Source organism: Diceros bicornis, chromosome 11 (assembly GCF_020826845.1).
Source record: "Diceros bicornis minor isolate mBicDic1 chromosome 11, mDicBic1.mat.cur, whole genome shotgun sequence".
NCBI lineage: Eukaryota > Metazoa > Chordata > Mammalia > Perissodactyla > Rhinocerotidae > Diceros > Diceros bicornis.
In genome coordinates this window covers 34,943,534-34,959,813 of record NC_080750.1, presented here as the reverse complement: position 1 = coordinate 34,959,813, position 16,280 = coordinate 34,943,534, and the positions used below count along the sequence as shown (strand labels likewise).

At 40.5% G+C, this 16,280-nt stretch overlaps 1 protein-coding gene across 4 annotated transcripts in view; it reads left to right on the top strand.

Annotated features, from left to right (window-relative positions):
- The window catches only part of ZNF827 (zinc finger protein 827), a 173,415-nt gene that overhangs the window by 90,986 nt on the left and 66,149 nt on the right, over positions 1–16,280 (top strand). The window lies entirely within an intron of this gene.

Genomic DNA, 16,280 nt, shown 5'->3' with positions numbered 1-16,280 from the left:
CGCTCAGCCAGGAGACCCAGGTTCTGACGGCAGTTGGGCTCCCAAGTAGCTCGGCAGCTGTGGGCTGATAATGTGGCACCAAGGATATCCCAGATTTTCACCTCATAGCGTTGTTCGGAGGGCACACATTTAAAAAGAAAAAGAAAGGCAGTGCTTTAAAACATTGCAGCAAAACCGATATCACTAATAACTGTAAACAAGGAAGCTTCCCATTTGCCAAAGGCAGTTTGGGGAGGTCAGCCAGAGCGGGCTGCCCATCAGTCTGCCAGGAAGGACGAGGACCAGACAGTGCTGCTGCTCATCCCGGGCCTCCGAGGCCGCCCAGACCTGAGCTGCTGGAGACCGGTGCCACCAAGCACAGACCCCACTACTGTGGGGAGATGTGACCTCCCCCTTTGAAGGCTTTAAGTCAAGGATCTTTCCTCTCCGGAGCAAATTTAGATAGATTCTTCCTGATAGGAGCAATTGATTGGTTTTGTGCTTTTAATTCTTGCAACAAAAGATAAATGATGTTTTTCTTTTTGATATGGTGTAAATTGACCTCGGAGCATCATCAGGCATGTGGATGGCGCTCATTTGAACCTTAATCTGAGTTGTTTTTTCTTCTTAATTCTATGAATGGGAATTTAAGAATATGACACATCAAACAGCAATTGAAACAGAGCCAACTTGCCCCACATAGAGTTTATATAGTATTAAGGAAAGGAGGGGCCGGCCCGGTGCCCTAGCAATTAAGTGCTCACGCTCTGCTGCTGGCAGCCCGGGTTCCATCCCGGGTGCACACCGATGGACCGCTTGTCAGGTCATGCTGTGGCGGTGTCCTATATAAAGTGGAGGAAGATAGGCACAGATGTTAGCCTAGGACCAGTCTTCCTCAGCAAAAAGTGGAGGATTGGCATGGAGGTTAGCTCAGGGCTGATCTTCCTCACAAAAAAAAAAAAAGGAAAGGAACCTGCCTCTAATAGAACAGAAGAGTGGTGTTAGCCTTGTCTCCATATATAAGTGCACAGTTGGAAAATGAGTCTTGTGATCTGGTCCGTGTGTTGTATTGGGAAATGGGTCTGGTGGGTAGAAAGGCTATTTGTCTATCAAGTTGGATGCCCAAATAGGAGATATGAACTACTACAGATTCCAGCCTTCCTTCTATGTGTAATCTTAAAACTATTTAGTATCTATGCTTGTGTCCACAGGTCTAAACACATGACATGGTCTGGATTGGTAGACATTGAAAGATGGCAGACTAAAAATAATAAATGTTAATTTTAATTGGTTTCCATAGGCTCCTCAAAGTGCACAGGTCAGGTGCCCTAGAAGCAGAGCCTGAGACGGGGATTCCTATGGAAGGGGTTTATGGAGGGAGTGCTCTCAGAGGAACCTGCAGGGAAGGGATGGGGCAGGAGAGGGAAAGAGAGAGAGCTGAGCAAGGATGTGGCTTTAGCTGGATTGTAGCTTCAGCTCTGTTCCACAGAGAATTCTGGAGCATGAATTGCACCACAGAGTAAATCCTGCCTCGAGGCAGGGGGGCCGGCTCTTTGTCCCCTCTTATTATTCGCTAACTTCAGCAGGGGTGTGTAACCTCCCAGGCGAGGGGGCTACAATGGTGAGGGAGATTCTCACTCACTGTGAGCAGCCAACACTCCGAGCAACTCGGGGTGACCTCACTAGCGCTGTGAAGGGGATCTGGGCAGGCCTCCAGCAGCATCTTCTATGGAGGTTTTCTGCTGGTTCTTTAGGATCACGTGATAATATTTATATAACAGAAAGGTATGCTGCGAGACCATGTTATTTTATGCTTTTCAGGTGTTCTCTGGGAAGAGGTAAGAGGAGGTTTGAACTAGCCCCTAAGTGAAATGTGTCTCATAGCATAAATTGCCTTGGCTGGAGCTAGAGCATAATTATAGGCTAGAAGAGAAATTTTTTTAGCCATTTGGCAAAAATGAAGCAATCCTTAAATTTTCCTGTTGCTGGGAGATCATGAGTAAGAAGAAATCCAAATCAGATCTTTTGCCCAAAGTAAAAGAAGAGGTGCTTCCCGTGAGCCCCCCACAATGATACAGTGTTCAGAAATCAGTGTTAGAGGATTCTTGGTTTATTGTTCTTCCACAGAATCCTTGGTGTGTTTTTGTTTTTCCTTTGAGTAGGCAACTTGCTCCATTAGCCTATCCTCAAATAGGTCTCTCTTTTACCTTCTCACCTCATTACTTGAGGTGGAAGAGAATCAAGCTGCTTTGTGGCAAGAAATCCTCTTTAACCTGAGTTAACTGATAGCCAGGATGGGAAGAAATGCCAACTGTCTCTCTTCTTTGTGGATTCCTATTTTATAAGGAACTCTTATTTTGTATGCACAAGGTGAGCTCATGGGTTATGTTTTAAGGTATGATTTGTTATCGTTTTCAAAAAGATTTCCATCAAGCCTCCAAATTTACATATCTCAAGATTTTTAAGTACTTACTGGGAGGTTTGGTTAGTTATCAGATTTCCCATGTTTGATTTCCTAGAAAAAGCTGACTGTCCAGAACGATGGCTCATGATTGGAATCAAGTTCAAAATCCTCCATGTTCAAGAGTTGCTAGGTACATTTAAGATAGTTTAATTCTAAAGGGCAGGTTTGGGATGCTGGCCTCAGCGCACTATTAACATCAGGCTCTTCCAAATGCCGGTGGATGCCTGAGCTCCTCCGCTCAGTGAGATCTCCTGCTCCTAGGGTCTGGATATGCAAGAGAACGAGGGGAGAGCAAGAGATGTGCAATACTAAAGAAAGAAGTTGATTCTCTCCCTGTCCTTTATAAACCCACAACTTGCCCCACAGTTGTTTATCATTATTGATCTTGACTCTCATTCCAACCACAAGAACCAAGGAAAAGTGTAGCAACCCAGGATGAAACGCTCTGTAGCTCACCATTCCAATATGTGCTTACCAATGAGATGTAGGGGTGCTGATTCCCATGCCTGGGCACCAAGAGAACAGGAAGCCCGTGGATATGTGTACAGCTCACTCTCCATCCCATATGGGCTGAGGATTGCACCTCCCTCCTCATCAAATCCTCCCTCCCTCACTGCTGACCATTGGCGGTTCTGCTGTTTGTTAATACCTCTATTATAAGATGGGCAGATACGGAGAGAGAAAATGATGGTAGACAGCATTCCTTGTTAGCAATTTTTAAAAAGAAGTTTAGGTGAAGCTAAAGGTTGAAAGTAATAACTAGCGAGTTTCTGGATCATTGGCTCTCTACCTTATTTTTTAAAAAGCTCTTACAATGGAAAATTTCGAACATATAGAAAAGTAGAGAATGTACCCATCACCCCATTTGAACAACTGTCGATTCATGACCTGTGTGGTTTCATCTCTCCCCTGCTTTTATTCTCCCTCCCCCTAGATTATTTTGAATCAAATCCCACACATCATTTTAAGAACTAGTTTAAGAATGCCTTTTTTTTTCACCCTGAGAACTTAGACTCAGCTGCTTAAATTACTGTCATCTTCCCAAAAGTAAAGGAGAAAAACAATTCACCAAAGCGCACCATGGAGCCAGACAGAAAAATCAATCTACTTAGCAGCTGGATGATTGGATCATGTGGTTCTGCTCACCAATGCCTTGACCTCACCCCTTCCTTCTGCCCTTGTCTGTGCCCTCCTAGGGACACCTTCACTGAATCAGCCCTTTAGCTGGAACTTCACTGTAAATGCTAAAACAGCAGTTCTAGACCTTAGTCTAGGAAATTCCATCTAAGGGTAAAGAAGGCTGTGTGTCTCCTTTGAGCTAGAGTGTGGACTGACTGTTCTTAATGCCATTCTACCTGACAAATGAGACGAGGAGACAGTCCAGCCAGACCCATGAGAGCAGAAAGACTGGACACTTAAGAGACTAATAAAATCCTAATTTTTCTATTTCCTTTCCCAGCACAAGCCGAGGTTCTACAGGGAACAGATAACTAGCTAATATGATCATTTGTAGATGAAAATATATGAGGCATGTTATTATAACCAGATCCCAAAGTTTAATGGAATAAAAAGATGATCTACATCTTCTGATATGGACCATCACCCAGCCAGATGGTGGATAAGATCGAAATAGGAAAATGGAACCCTAGAGGACGAATCAGATAGCTCCTGGCAGGTGAATTGGACATGCTCGATGTCGTGTAACACCATGAACTTCAAACAACGGCTGCCAAGAACCTTCTCTTGGTTATTTGTTCTCTCTTTTCCCCATTAATAATTGAGTGTCCATGGGGATATAAGATTGCAGGCCTGTAAGAAAAACTTCTCACACCTGGCTTGCTTTATTCCAAAAGCAAGGAAGTGTTAACCGAATTCTCTTTTTCTCCATTACTAGACAAAAAACAGAAGTGGGAAAATCAGAGAAAGGTAGACTCATATCGTGCTGTGCCAACCAACATTTAATTTGCCCAATTTTCAGAATTTGAAATGTGGGCTGTTTTTCTGTGATTTAGATAATGGCTCTTACAGTGTTTACGAAAAGACATATGTACTTGGAAGCATCCAAGATAAAATTTTTCTGTGTGATGGTTTGGATGTGTGTCCTTAAATATTTATGATTCAGTAATAGAAATTGCACAAATTTATAAAAGCATGATATGCTGCCTCAATTTGTGCAATTTCCCCTTTTCGTCTTTTGGAAGGCATAAGAGAATAATGCTCCATTACCTTAAAAAGTAAAAGATGATGTATAAAGAACACTGGATTAGACAGAAGCAGTTAAGAAACAGGAAACAGAACAAATGAAATTGGTGATTTTTGAGGAGCTCTCCATATATTCTCTTTACCCTTTGTATTTTATGACTAAGATTAAATACACTGAGAATTCTATTTATAAAAAATGGGAATTGCTACTAATTTATTTCATGGAGTCCCTTCAGTTAGGACATTCAATGCTTTTTTGGTCAAGTCAAGGTTGTTTGTGGGCCATTGCAAATTTTTAAAACGCCGTTCCTCAAGACACTGCCATCTACTGGAATACTATCATAATAAGTGTTCCATATAAGACATCTTTGATGTCTGTGATGTTGAGTATGCCTCCCTAGATGTGATACTTTTGTGCAGTACACAGCCTGCACCACTGTCTATAGCTGCCCTGACACAAATGTTGACTTGAGAGTCTTTTCATTGGCAATACATCCTTTTCAACTTATCTTTGAGTTTTCATTTTTCAAGGAAATTAAAACTCATCCTTGAAAACAGTGGATTATTTTTTTAGAACATATAGCCTGAAGCTACTTTGTTCATTGCTGCCATTTGAGGTTTTTTCCTTTTTATTTCACCAAACCTTTTTCAGTACTTTTATCTGTTCCTATACTCCGTTATCCTGTAGCTATCACCCTCTGCCATTTTTCCTGCCATCTGTAACATCTGTACTGAACTATAATCGTTGAAACAATATGCTTCCAGAACTGTTTAGTATTGTGTTACTGCGAAGAGGCATGTTTAAATCCCCTTTTCAGGATCTGAAGAGGGCTGTGCTTTTCTTTCCTTCATTTTCCATGGGCTCTCCCACCTTTATTTCTACTGGCTTGCAACAGTATTCCTTCTTGTTTTTATAACTCAGAATAGTAAGGACTGAAGTGTAAATTTCTAGCAGTCTATAAGTAGACATCCAGAACCTATATTCTCTCCTAGTCACCTTTGACAGGTTATGTAGAGGTGACATGACCAAAAGGCATATGTGGCTTAGGTGCCATCTTCAATCCTGCTCTTCTTATCTTGGATTTTCTCTCAAGAGTGTCTCCATGGTTATTAATAGAAATATATCAAATAGTCAAGGGTTGACCTCTGTTTAGGGGCTAAAAGCCCTCTTGGATGATGCAGCAGGCCAGGGAGCACCCACATTTCACTGGCATTACCTACAACTTCCAGAGGCCAGAGTCTTGCATCAGTGCAGGGAAGACTGTTGGTCTCTTCTCTGCTCACCTCAGCAGAAAGCCCATTGTCCTTGTTTGTGTATAAAGTCCGATTCCTGCGGGAGATCAGGTCCCTCCCCAAGCTGACATTTCGCAGATCCAGACGTGCAGTTTCACTTCCGTGGCCTGTGGCTGGCTCCGGCTCCCTGGGCCTGGCCTTCCCTGCAGCGGCCCTCCACAAGGCCTGGCATTGTGCTCCTTGTCCTGAGAAGTTCCTGGCTCCACGGTGGATGAATGCTAGAGCCGCTGCCATGGGAATTGTTCCTTGAAAACTTGGTGTTAGGTTGTACGGATTGGCCTGCCTCTAAGACAACCCTAAATAGAAGGCATTTGTACTTTTCAGAGAAGAAAATTAAAAACCTTACCAATATATATTTCTTCCTAAGATACCCTATTGTTCTTCTGCAATATTTTAAACAGCCGCTTCCTTCTATAACTTCCGGCCTTCTGCACCTGAAGTTGACTGACACTGGTGGGGTCATAATTTAGATACAATTGTCCCTGCCTGCGTCTTTTACAACCGTCTTCAATTCTATCATCCCTCAGCTTACTCTTTTTTTTTTTTAATTTATATTCTTTTTTTTTTTTTAATTTTTTGTTTATTGCAGTAACATTGGTTTATAACATTGTAAAAATTTCAGGTGTACATCATTATACTTCTATTTCTGCATAGATTACATCATGTTCACCACCAAAATACTAATTACAACCCATCACCACACACATGTACCGAATTATCCCTTTCACCCTCCTCCCTCCCCCCTTCCCCTCTGGTAACCACCAATCCAATCTCTGTCTCTATGTGTTTGTTTATTGTTGTTATTATCTACTACTTAATGAAGGAAATCATATGGTATTTGACCTTCTCCCTCTGACTTATTTCACTTTGCATTATACCCTCAATGTCCATCCATGTTGTCACAAATGCCTGGATTTCATCGTTTGTTATGGCTGAGTAGTATTCCATTGTGTATATATACCACATCTTCTTTATCCATTCGTCCCTTGATGTGCACTTAGGTTGCTTCCAAGTCTTGGCTCTTGTGAATAACGCTGCAATGAACACAGGGGTGCATGTACCTTTACAAATTGGTGTTTTCAAGTTCTTTGGATAAATATGCAGCAGTGGAGTAGCTGGATCATATGGTAGTTCTATCCTTGATTTTTTGAGGAATCTCCATACTGTTTTCCATAGTGGCTGCACCAGTTTGCACTTCCACCAGCAGTGTATGAGAGTTCCTGTCTTGTTAATTATAGCCATTCTGACGGGCGTGAGGTGATATCTCATTGTAGTTTTGATTTGCATTTCCCTGATAGTTAGTGATTTTGAACATCTTTTCATGTGTCTGCTGGCCATCTGTATATCTTCTTTGGAGAAATGTCTGTTCAGGTCTTTTGCCCATTTTTTAATTGGGCTGTTAGTTTTTTTGTTGTTGAGATGCATGAGTTCTTTATATATTTTGGAGATTAACCCCTTATCAGATGTATGGTTTGCAAATATCTTCTCCCAATTGTTAGGTTGTCTTTTCGTTTTGTTGATGGTTTCCTTTGCTGTACAGAAGCTTTTTAGTTTGATGTAGTCCCATTTGTTTATTTTTTCTATTGTTTCTCTTGCCCGGTCAGACATAGTGCTTGAAAAGATGTTGCTAAGACCGATGTCGAAGAGCATACTGCCTATGTTTTCTTCTAGAAGTTTCATAGTTTCAGGTCTTACATTCAAGTCTTTAATCCATTTGGAGTTAATTTTTGTGTATGGTGTAAGGTAAGGGTCTACTTTCATTTTTTTGCATGTGGCTATCCAGTGTTCCCAACACCATTTGTTGAAGAGACTTTCTTTTCTCCATTGTATGTTCTTGGCTCCTTTGTCAAAGATTAGCTGTCCATAGATGTGTGAGTTTATTTCTGGGCTTTCGATTCTATTCCATTGACCTGTGTGTCTGTTTTTGTGCCAGTACCATGCTGTTTTGGTTACTATAGCTTTGTAGTATATTTTTAAATCAGGGAGTGTGATACCTCCAGCTTTGTTCTTTTTTCTCAGGATTCCTTTAGCTATTTGGGGTCTTTTGTTGTTCCATATAAATTTTAGGATTCTTTGTTCTATTTCTGTGAAAAATGTTGTTGGTATTTTGATAGGGCTTGCATTGAATCTATAGATTGCTTTAGGCAGTATGGACATCTTAACTATGTTAATTCTTCCAATCCAAGAGCACGGAATATCTTTCCATATCTTTGTGTCTTCTTCAATTTCTTTCAGAAATGTTTTATAGTTTTCAGTGTAAAGATCTTTCACCTCTTTGGTTAAGTTTATTCCTAAGTATTTTATTCTTTTTGTTGCAATTGTAAATGGGATTGTATTCTTAATTTCTCTTTCTGCTACTTCGTTGTTAGTGTACAGAAATGCAACTGATTTTTGTATGTTGATTTTGTATCCTGCAACTTTACCATCTTCGTTGATTACTTCTGAAAGTTTTCTGGTGGATTCTTTAGGGTTTTCTATATATAAAATCATGTCATCTGCAAATAGTGCGAGTTTCACTTCTTCCTTTCCAATTTGGATCCCTTTGATTTCTTTTTCTTGCCTGATTGCTCTGGCTAGGACTTCCAGTACTATGTTAAATAGGAGTGGTGAGAGTGGGCATCCTTGTCTGGTTCCTGTTCTTAGAGGGATAGCTTTCAGTTTTTCACCATTGAGGATGATATTAGCTGTGGGTTTGTCATATACGGTCTTTATTATGTTGAGGTACTTTCCTTCTATACCCATTTTATTCAGAGTTTTTATCATAAATGGATGCTGTATCTTGTCAAATGCTTTCTCTGCATCTATTGAGATGATCATATGATTTTTATTCTTCATTTTATTAATGTGGTGTATTACGTTGATTGATTTGCGAATGTTAAACCATCCCTGCATACCTGGAATAAATCCCACTTGATCATGGTGTATAATCTTTTTAACGTATTGTTGTATGCGATTTGCTAGTATTTTGTTGAGGATTTTTGCATTGATGTTCATCAGTGATATTGGCCTGTAATTTTCTTTTTTTGTGTTGTCCTTGTCTGGTTTTGGTATCAGGGTAATGTCAGCTTCATAGAATGAGTTAGGGAGCTTCCCCCCCTCCTCAATTTTTTGGAAGAGTTTGAGAAGGATAGGTATTAAGTCTTCTTTGAATGTTTGGTAGAATTCACCAGGGAAGCCGTCTGGTCCTGGACTTTTATTTTTGGGGAGGTTTGTGATTACTGTTTCGATCTCCTTACTGGTGATTGGTCTATTCAAATTCTCTACTTCTTCTTGATCCAGTTTTGGAAGGTTGTATGATTCTAAGAATTTATCCATTTCTTCCAGATTGTCGAATTGGTTGGCATATAGCTTTTCATAGTATTCTCTTATAATCTTTTGTATTTCTGAGGTGTCTGTTGTAACCTCTCCTCTTTCATTTCTGATTTTACTTATTTGTGCCTTCTCTCTTTTTTTCTTGGTGAGTCTAGCTAAAGGTTTGTCAATTTTGTTGATCTTTTCAAAGAACCAGCTCTTGGTTTTATTAATTTTTTCTATTGTTTTTTTGGTCTCTATTTCATTTATTTCTGCTCTGATTTTTATTATTTCCCTTCTTCTACTGATTTTGGGCTTTGTTTGTTCTTCTTTTTCCAGTTCCTTTAGGTGCATTGTTAGATTGTTTGAGATTTTTCTTGTTTGTTGAGATAGGCCTGTATTGCTATAAACTTCCCTCTTAGAACCTCTTTTGCCGTATCCCATAAGTTCTGGCATGTCGTATTTTCATTTTCATTTGTCTCCAGGTATTTTTTGATTTCTTCTTTGATTTCTTCATTAACCCAGTCGTTGTTCAGTAGCATTTTGTTTAATCTCCACGTATTTGTGGCTTTTCTGATTTTCTTCCTATAGTTGATTTCTAGTTTCATACCATTGTAGTCAGAAAAGATGCTTGGTATTATTTCAATCTTCTTAAATTTATGGAGACTTGTTTTGTGGCCTAATATGTGATCAATTCTGGAGAATGTTCCATGTCCATTTGAAAAGAACGTGTATTCTTCGGTTTTTGGATGGAATGCTCTGCGTATATCTACTAGGTCCATCTGTTCTAGTGTGTCGTTTAAGGCCAATGTTTCCTTATTGATCTTCTGTTTGGATGATCTATCCGTTGGTGTAAGTGGAGTGTTAAAGTCCCCTACTATTATTGTGTTACTGTGTATTTCTGTTTTAATGTGTTAATAATTGCTTTATATATTTAGGTGCAGCTACATTGGGTGCGTAGATATTTACAAGTGTTATATCCTCTCGTTGGATTGTTCCTTTGATCATTATGTAATGCCCTTTTTTGTCTCTTTTTACAGTTTTTGTTTTAAAGTCTATTTTGTCTGATATGAGTACTGCTACCCCAGCTTTCTTTTCATTGCCATTTGCGTGGAGTATCTTTTTCCATCCCTTCACTTTCAGTTTGTGAGTGTCTTTAGGTCTGAAGTGTGTCTCTTGTATGCAGCATATATATGGGTCTTGTTTTTTTATCCAATCAGCCACCCTATGCCTTTTAATTGGAGCATTTAGTCCATTGACATTTAAAGTAGCTATTGATAAGTATGTACTTACTGCCATTTTTTAACTTTTGTTTTTCTCAGTGTTTTAGTAGTCCTCCTCTGTTCCTTTCTTCTTCTATACAGAATTGATGGTCACTTTAGTTTGTTCTGTCTGAAAGCTGTACTCTTTAACTCCCCTCCTCCCTCATGTTTTTGATATCATATCTAACGTCTTTTTTGTGCATTTGTATCCATTACATTCTTATCATGGAAATAGATAATTTTTCCTATTTGTGGTCTTCTCTTTCCCCTTAAATCAGTCCCTTTAACATTTCTTGTAGCACTGGTTTCTTGGTGACAAACTCCTTTAATTTTTGCTTGTCTGGGAAATTTTTGATCTCTCCTTCCATTTTGAATGATAACCTTGCTGGCTAGAGTATTCTTGGCTGTAAGTTTTTTCCTTTTAGCACTTTAAATATATCGTGCCATTCTCTTCTAGCCTGTAAAGTTTCTGCTGAGAAGTCAGCTGATAGCCTTATGGGGTTTCCTTTGTTTGTAACTTGACATTCTCTTGTGGCTTTTAGGATTCTCTCTTTATCTTTAATTCTGGACATTTTGATTATGCTGTGTCTTGGTGTGGGCCTCTTTGGGCTTATCTTGTTTGGGGCTCTCTGTGCTTCCTGTACCTGGATGTCTGTTTCCTTCCTTAGGTTAGGGAAGTTTTCATCTATTATTTCTTGAAATAGATTCTCTGCCCCCTTGTCTCGCTCTACTCCTTCCGGGACACCTATAACATGGATGTTAGTGCACTTGATGTTGTCCCAGAGGTCCCTTAGACTGTCCTCACTCTTTTTAATTCTTTTCTCTTTTACCTGTTCACCTTGGGTAATTTCTTCTAGTCTTTCGTCCAGCTCACATATCCGTTCTCCTGTATCCTCTACTCTGCTTTTGAGTCCCTCTGATGAATTTTTCATTTCTAGTATTGTATTCTTCATTTCTGATTGGTTCTTTTTTATATCTTCCATTTCTTTGTTGACATTCTCATTGAGTTCATCTATTCTTCTCTCCAGATCAGTGAGCATCCTTAACATTCTTAGTTTGAACTCTCTGTCGGGTAGGTTGCTCATTTCTGTTTCACTTAGTTCCTTTTCTCGGGTTTTGTCCTATTCCCTTACTTGGAATGTATTCCTTTGCCTCCTCATTTTGCCTCTTTCCCTGTGCTTGTGTCTACGTATTAGGTACGTCAGCTACGTCTCCTGCTCTTGGATAGGTGACCTTATGTAAGTCATGCCTTAGGAGGTTTCCAGTGTGCTTCCCTCAGTTCTCAATGTTCCAGGGGTGACCCCTATGTGGGCTACATGTGTCCTTCTGTTGTGGCCTGTTTGCTCTCCCTGTAGCCGCCCAGGGAGGCCGAGTTATGCTCCTGGCCAGCTGTTGTAATGCTCAGCTGCTTGTAGTTGTTGTGGGCCCTTCAGTCTCTTTATCAGGTGTGGGGAGCCCCAGCACAGTTGGCTGCAAGTTCTAATATCACATTTGTGTTGCAGTATTTCTTTTGAGTAGGCCCCCAGCGTGGCAGGTTGTTAGGCTCAGGGCCTTACAATTGCTGTAAGCCTCTAGCCTATTAGGTCTCTTGTCAGCTCTCTGAGGATTGCAGCTGGGTGGGGCTGGCCTCAGGCACAGGAGCACCCAATTGTTTCAGGCTTTGGAAGGTGGGGCAAACCCCCTATGTGGGTCTCTGAGAAACACAAGTCTTCTGCAGCTGACAAGCCCTGCCACCCACAGGTCCACACACACAGTCAACACAGTCCTGCCCCGTGTGCATGCCCCGACCTCCCAAAGCGGACCCAGTCTCTCCATGGCAGGAGCCCCACACACTCCACCACCGCCCCACACTCTCCACCTGCTCCTTGTGCACACCCTGCCCCGCTCAAGTCGTCTCAGTTGCCAGGCTGCAGAGAATCCAGTCACCAATCTATGCAGGCCCACAAGTTGCCTGAGGGCTTGTTGTTGGGTGGGGCCAGTCTCTAGGGTGGGCTGCCTGCCCTGGCTGAGCTGGATTAAATCGGTGCTCTAGCGGGTGGGGCAGACCCTGGGCTAGCAGGCCTCAGGGAGAACTCCAATGACGTCTGTGTCAGCACGCCCACACCAGGCCAGACAATGGCCGCTGCCAATGTCCCAGTCCCTGGAGAGGTCTCACCCCTCACCGAGATGCACTCAGGGCCTATTAGGAGAGTCTCTTTTCACCACAGCACTGTGCACCTTTCTTTCTGGTGATTTTAGGATGCTTTCTGAAACGGGTGAGTTTGCCCGCGGGCCCTGTAAGAGCCGGTTTTAGTTTCTTTGTGAACCAGCTTTTCTTGGGGTGCTCCCCAATGCTTTAGTAGCAGGCGAAGTCAGATATTATGCCGCTGGTCTCGATTGTGCTGGGTCCACAAAATGCCCACAGCGGGGGCGCTCCCCGGCTCAGGGCCCCGCGCCTCCAGGGAGGCTGCGTACCTGTGTGTTGCTCCCGGCAGCCGTGAGGCTGCGGCTTGTGGAGGCGGCGTTTTTCCTCTCCAGAAGGGAGTCTCTGCCTCTTCCACCTCAGTTAGGATTGTCCGTTGTTGCAGGAGTTCCTCTTATCCAGTTTTCAGTTCTGTCTCAGGGGTAGTTTTTCCACGAGTAGTTGTAAATTGGCTGTGTCCACCGGTGGAGGTGAGTTCAGAGTCTGCCTACGCCGCCATCTTGAGTTCACCCCCCCTCAGCTTACTCTTTAAAAGACTGAGTCTCTTTAAAAATAAAGGATCCTAAACTATGAAACTTAATCCTTTTTTTAAGTTTTAAAAATAACGTATTGCCAGGAATATAGGAGAACACAGCGAAGAAAAATAATCATTTATAATCCATCCTGCTACCCAGAGACAGACACTGCTAAGTTGGTGGTGTGTACCCTGGCTGAATTTTTTTCTATTTAATCCGTATACTTTCCTATAAAAATTGAGTCCTACCATCTATGCAGTTTTGTAACTTTATCTTCTCTTTTCACCTAGCAACGTATTGAGAACTTCTTTCCATATCAATAAACATAACTCAATATTATTATTCTAATATTTGCATTATATTCAATGTTTGCATGTGTCATAATTTATTTAATCAGTCTCCTCTTATTGGATATCAAGGGTTTTGTTTTCCCAAGTTGTTGCTAATGTAAATGATGCTGGGATAAATTGACTCAAAAAAGCATTCACAGTTTTCAGGCTTTGGCTGTGAATTGTCTAATTGACCTTCAAAAAGCTTGAATCTACAATTCTACGAGAAGCTAATGAGAGAGAGAGAGAATATTTCAAAAGTCTTTGTACTTTATCATTAAAAAAAATTTTAACCAATTGGGAGGTCAAAAATTATATCTTATAGTTAAAACCTTTCATTTGTTGATTCCTAGTGATATCAAGCATTTTGTTCGTGGGGAGGAATTTGTATCTGTTCTTGTGCGTATTTTCTTTCACTGTCATTTATTATTCTGTGTAGTGGTTCGTCTGGGTTGGACTTTTTGTTTGATTGTTGCTATTGATTTTTTTGATTATAAAACATTTCAAAACAAAGTAGAAGGAATAATGTAATAAACTACCATATCCCCGTCACCCAAATTGAACAAACATTTGCCACGCTTACTTCACCAATCCTTTTTTCCCCTATATTTTAAATGACATGCCAGACATCATAACATTCACTTCCAGATTCTGTGATATGTATGTCTAAAAAATAAGGATATTTTCCATAATACCATTGCACACCTTACAAAGTTAGCAACACGTGTGATTGGTTTTAATTGCCCAGAAGGTTCTGTCTCATCAGCACCAGCCAAGTGCATGGCCATATCAATGGACGAGGAGGAGAAGGAAACACTTCTTAGCTTTCTTGTCACTTTCAAAAATTAAAGAAGAAAATCTGGTGCCTATATGGGTAATAGAATGATGGAGTGACCTTGGTTCTCCCTCTGCCCACAAGCCGCATTTAGAAACGCACTAAATCTGCAGTGCCAGCCTCATTTTGTAAATAAATGCCCCAGCTGAAGCTTGCCAATGTATAGCGATTATTTCAAGTTTTATTCACTGCAGTCTTTTTTCTTTGAAAATGTGTGCGCCCAACATGATCGATGACCGGGCTTCCAGGCCCAGCCCACTGGGGTCATGGAAGGTCTTCTCTGTTGTGTCTCTTTTAAGCTTGAATAGGGAACTTGCTGTTCGGATGGTCAGAGTTGTCTTCAGGTCAGAGACTTGCAATCATTTTTAGTCTTGCCCATCTTCTCCACCCCCACGTCCCCTGACCTGCCCCTAGGGTTCTTTTATTAAAATAGGTAAATAAATAAAATCACTCAAGAATAGGGGGTCCTTGTTTCTGTGATGTTGAAAAGGGGAGGACGGTGTTCATGAGCACCATTAAAACCGTGTTTTCTTTCATTATGGATTACCCTTTTAACTGACTGCAAGAATATTCATAGGGAAACTGGCACTGACTTTTATACCTAAAATGTTAATGTCTGGGCCCATTTCAGAAGCAGCAGCTACACAATCTCTCATCCAAAATGAAATTGAGGGCCCAAGCTGGAAGTTAGGATGACCACATACCATCCAAAGTGACATATAGTGATTGCTATACCAGAGCAAAATGACTTTACCAGGGTTTTGAAAAGTGCTCAAAATTCTTTTACAAAAATCTTTGGAACTAAGCATTTAATATATTTCAAATACAATCATTTATAAATATATTACAAAACATATAGATATTGAAATATATAAAAAATAAATATTAAGCATCTATTATAAATTATTAGCAAATAAATTAACCAAAGACAGTAATATTTGAGAATAAAAAACACTACCTAAAAACAAGGAAAATTGCATTAATCATGAAAATTAAGTTGAAAATGAAATTATGTTATTTGATCTTTTTAAAAATGGAATATCTAAAAATAAAGTGTGGCAGTGTTTTTGTTGTTGAGTTGTGAGCATATTTTCATGCAAGCTATTCCAGCTTCTCAGAAAGTTTCTTCTGACCTTAAAAGACTCGAGGAAATGTTGAGAAGATAGTTATAACTAATCCAAATATTTCCCCTATTCCTTATCTTTGATTAATTCCATCTTTCTTATTTGATATGTTTGAAAAGTTTAAAAAAAAACAAACCCTCTGGCAACGACTGTACTCAGTTATTGTTAGCAAGGTCTAGGTTTTGTTCAAAGAAAACATTTCCGGTTTGTTCTTGTTTCCTTTAATTTCATTATATATACATGGAGATTCCATATAGAAGTTACCTGTATCCATTTCTATCTGTCACATTCATATTCCACATGGTCAGAAAGTCTTTGAGCTAGAGTAAGATTTATTCTTGGAATAATTTAGTCTATCGCCTGTCTCTTCTTGAGGCTTTTGGAGGCATGGAAGTTTGTTTTCTCAACTGGTGCTTCCTGTTCACTTCAAAATGCTAATGCAGTGTGTCACTCCTGGAATATGTCTCAAGGTCTAAGTGATTCAGAGGTCAGAGTTTTAAAAATATCAGTACAGTGGTTTTAGATAAATATATGGAATTTCAGTTCTTAAGAAATAACATGATACATCAATACAGAAAATTAGTTTTTCAGTGATATGAATTAGTGGCTGGGGCTAAGTAGATATTGGGGCAGGCCCTGTTAACGGGAGGAATAGACAGCCTTCTGGGGCCCCTGGGGTGGCCCAGGGGCTGGGATCTGCTGGGGAGCAGGTAGTGAGCGTCTAGAGAGACAAGCTTGGCTCCCACAGAACTTTTCCACCCCAGAATGGGGCTTCTGGCTCTTCTTTCAAAATAAATAGCTTCT